The sequence below is a fragment of the Notolepis coatsorum genome, assembly GCF_963971535.1.
Source record: "Notolepis coatsorum genome assembly, chromosome: 11".
NCBI classification, from domain to species: Eukaryota; Metazoa; Chordata; class Actinopteri; order Aulopiformes; family Paralepididae; genus Notolepis; species Notolepis coatsorum.
In genome coordinates this window covers 69,728,496-69,732,941 of record NC_140175.1, presented here as the reverse complement: position 1 = coordinate 69,732,941, position 4,446 = coordinate 69,728,496, and the positions used below count along the sequence as shown (strand labels likewise).

The window sequence follows — 4,446 nt, the reverse complement described above, 5'->3', positions numbered from 1 at the left end:
TATGGGGGCGACATAGAGAGGATCGCATCATCTTGGCCATCACCACGAGACATCCACCACCTTGGCCATCACCACGAGACATGGTCCGTGTACGTTTTGATAGTTCGTTTTTCGTTTCAAAAGGAAAAACGAAAAAACGAAAAAAAACGGAAATACGAGGTGTTTCCTATTTCCGTTTGAAACCAAACTCGAAAAAACGGGGGAAAACTGAAATACGGACCTGTTTTTCGTATTTTGGTATCAGAATCAAATGAAAAAAACGAGTCAATAATGGGCCGTCGGAATTTTCATGAACGCCGTGTCGTGATTGGCTGTTCGGATGCCAATTTAAAATGCTCTACGTAGGGATGACGTCAAGCATTTTAAATTAATAGGCATCCGAACAGCCAATGAACGAGGTTACGTCAGGTACGCAGCCATCCTCACGTGATCGAATATGACGCGAATTTAGGGGCGTGGCTTTGCGATGTGTCATATAAAAGTGTCAACGTTAACTCATTCTAGTATTCAGAACCTTCAACGGAACTGAATAACACCAGCTTTTTGCAACAGAACTGAACCACCTGACTGACAACAGATTGGATTATTTCTCAAGCACGATGTCGTTTATCTGTGGAAACGTGAGTTACATTTATTTTACATTTGGGAGCTAAATATAATATACGTTATAATTTAGGGCTGTCGCGGTATTTTAAACTATTTTAAACATGTTGGATAATGTTTAATGTTATAGATAGCTAATAACGAGCTAGCCTAAGAGCTAACGTCACTATGCTAACGGCCGTCAATCAACGTCATCAGTTCAGTTGATAAGCAGTCAAATTAAGCCTACTGACTGAAGCCCACGCGTGAGCCAGCGATAACCCTTTATTAGCACCAGCTGACCGATATGACGTCAGCTGTCAGCATAAGAGCGTTCAAGAGATGAATCGTTTAACACCCCCACTTGATCTTATTCTGACACAACCTTTTACACATTTGTTCCAGACCCCCGTCCGGAGCCAGGGCCGGCGGCACGTCCGGCGGCGTCTGGAGGGAACGCACCTCGGGCCGCATGAAGGGGACCAGGCAGAGGAGGTGAGGGAGGTGAGTAGGGAGGGAGTGCTGACCCACAGTGGAGAGAAGCCCCACCAGTGTGAACAGTGTGGGAGGGGCTTCAGTAAGGTAAGTCACCTGAAGAAACACCGCCGGATCCACACAAGACTGATGCCCCCCCAGTGTAAACTGTGTGGGAGGGTCTTCAGTCAGGTAGGTCACCTGAAGGTCCACATGCTGACACACACAGGAGAGAAGTCCCACCAGTGTGAGCAGTGTGGGAGGAGCTTCAGTAAGTTATCTAACCTGAAGAAACACAGCCGGACCCATCATTTTCATATTAGGTTCTAAGTATAAGGACCAGAGTATAGTCGGGTTTTCATCGTTGTTTCTTTTATTCGATATTTCCATTCATAAGACATGCCGGCAGCCTGTGTTATCACTGGGGATGGGTCAGAGAAGAAACCTAGTGCCACCTAGTGCCCTTGAATTGAATTTTTTAACCCTTCTGCCTTGTTAGGTAACTGACAGATTTGGCACACCTCCCCCCCCCCCCCCCTTTTCTGTGATAATTCGTTTTCGACCCTCAAGAACATCGCCTTAGTATGCTTCATCGACGCAAGGCCAATTTAATTTAGTTGGCATTTGAGAAGGACTTAACAAAAAAGTTCAGGAATGAGTGGAGGGGCAGTGTTTTAAGAAGATTTCACTCTGTCCCCAAACGCCGCTTGCCGCTCTACTAATGATGGTGAGTAGCCTGTGGAGGAATTTTGTTTGCTTTTTTTATGCACCTTATTTTTGTCAGTTCAGTTCAGTTTGTCAGTGAATTCAGAAGTGTTGAATAAATGGAGACTTTTCAAAGATATAGAATAGAATAGAATAGAAATGTATTATCCTGAGGGAAATTTGACACTGCAAATCACTCAACATTAAACATTTAGACAGAACAAGTCACGAATAAGAATAACAAAACAAATAGAGAATAGAATAAAATGAAATAGAATAAAAGATACAGTAAAAATATACTGAAGTCTACAGTAGGTGTAATATTGCACAGTGCTGTTTAAAAAGTAAGAGTCCAGGAAGATGGTAACTGTCACTCTGTGCTCAGTGATGCAGTGAGGCACAGTGATGCATTGTATAGTCTGATGGCTGTCGGAATGAAGGACTTCCTGTGCTGTTCAGTGCTGCATTTAGGTAGTGTGAGCCTATAACATGCTCCTCCTGTCAGCCAAGTCTGTATAGTGGGTGGGAGGGCTTTTCCCTGATGGCCTGGAGCTTAGCAAGGCTCCTCCTCTCCGCCACCCTCGCTAGAGTCCAGCTCCACCCCAACCATGCTACTGGCCTTCTTGACCATCTTATCCAGCCTGTTTGTGTCCCCTGCTCTCAGTCCGCTGCCCCAGCAGGTCTGTTATATATATCTGTTCAGTCTGTTTTTGTATAAGTGAATGTTCTTAAGATAGAGAGAAATTAGATTTTTCAATTGCCTCTCTGCTGTTTAGTTCAGCACCGTGGGCAGCGCCAAGCAAGCCACAGCGCCGCTGTCCCAGCTGAAACGTATAAAAGGGAACCTGTGTTGAAAAACCATTGTGCCCCCCCGAGAACATTGTATGCCCCCCCACTAATTTGTTTCTGCAGCCTGGTCTGCTGTAGTGTCTGCTGTCTTCATAACCACACTGTGTGTCTGACTGTGTACTAGTGCTTGTTGTCTTCACTGTAGTGTCTGCTGTCTTCATAACCACACTGTGTGTCTGACTGTGTACTAGTGCTTGTTGTCTCCACTGTAGTGTCTGCTGTCTTCATAACCACTTCCCTACTCCCACTGCTTTGCAAGAGCTCTGTATAGTGGGTGGGAGGGGTTTTCCCTGATGGCCTGGAGCTTAGCAAGGCTCCTCCTCTCCGCCACCCTCGCTAGAGTCCAGCTCCACCCCAACCACGCTACTGGCCTTCTTGACCATCTTATCCAGCCTGTTTGTGTCCCCTGCTCTCAGTCCGCTGCCCCAGCAGGTCTGTTATATATATCTGTTCAGTCTGTTTTTGTATAAGTGAATGTTCTTAAGATAGAGAGAAATTAGATTTTTCAATTGCCCTTAGTCTTCATAACCACACTGTGTGTCTGACTGTGTACTAGTGCTTGTTGTCTTCACTGTAGTGTCTGCTGTCTTCATAACCACTTCCCTACTCCCACTGCTTTGCAAGAGCTCATAACCAAATGTCTTTGCATGTTTAGTTTTCATTTCAGGTATTGAAAATAAATCTATAGCCTTTTTCCCCCTTGTATTTAATTTCCCCTTGTAGCCATGGAAGTACAGGCCCACCCCCTGCTCCATCGGCCTCCACCCCCTGCCCCAGTGAGCTGAATAAAAGGACCCTATCACAGTGGTAAGATATATTATTGTATATACAGTATGCTGTGGTGTAACATTTTCACATGGTCAAATGTACATAATGTGATTGTCTGCATTATGAGGAGATGAATGCTAACACATGTTTGTGCTTTGTGTTTGTGTGACAGGTTCTCTGCATGGCAGAAGCAGGGACTGGGGGTCATGCCTGCTCCGAGCGCCTCCGCCCAGCCTCTGCCTCCACCGATGGCACTGTCCCTCCAGCAGCAGGTGGGACAAGGACAGCCCTTCACCTTCTCCGTGCCGGAGGACCAACAGGCAGGCCCCTCCACCACCTCTTCCTCATGTCCCCCAGACCACGGCCTCAGGACCAACAGGCAGGCCCCTCCACCACCTCTTCCTCATGTCCCCCAGACCACGGCCTCAGGACCAACAGGCAGGCCCCTCCACCACCTCTTCCTCATGTCCCCCAGACCACGGCCTCAGGACCAACAGGCAGGCCCCTCCACCACCTCTTCCTCATGTCCCCCAGACTGCGCAGTACGTGCAGCAAGTGTGGTCAGCCTAAGAGACTGGATACTGGCCACACTCACATCGCAGGCGTGGCCTACTGCGCTCTTGTTGGTGGGAGGATTGACGATGAGTGGCGGGCAATGATGAAGGAGGCTCGGCCTGAGGACACGTGAGCCCCTAGCTGGGTGATGAAGGAGGCTCGGCCTGAGGACACGTGAGCCCCTAGCTGGGTGATGAAGGAGGCTCGGCCTGAGGACACGTGAGCCCCTAGCTGGGTGATGAAGGAGGCTCGGCCTGAGGACACGTGAGCCCCTAGCTGGGTGATGAAGGAGGCTCGGCCTGAGGACACGTGAGCCCCTAGCTGGGTGATGAAGGAGGCTCGGCCTGAGGACACGTGAGCCCCTAGCTGGGTGATGAAGGAGGCTCGGCCTGAGGACACGTGAGCCCCTAGCTGGGTGATGAAGGAGGCTCGGCCTGAGGACACGTGAGCCCCTAGCTGGGTGATGAAGGAGGCTCGGCCTGAGGACACGTGAGCCCCTAGCTGGGTGATGAA

At 48.8% G+C, this 4,446-nt stretch overlaps 1 long non-coding RNA gene across 1 annotated transcript; it reads left to right on the top strand.

Moving 5' to 3' along the window:
* The first annotated feature begins 492 nt into the window (after nucleotides 1–492).
* On the top strand, nucleotides 493–3,899 carry LOC311236428. Its single transcript, XR_014620212.1, has 4 exons — nucleotides 493–620; nucleotides 988–1,086; nucleotides 3,334–3,417; nucleotides 3,551–3,899. It is a non-coding gene; the product is annotated as an uncharacterized lncRNA (long non-coding RNA).
* Nucleotides 3,900–4,446: the final 547 nt, after the last annotated feature.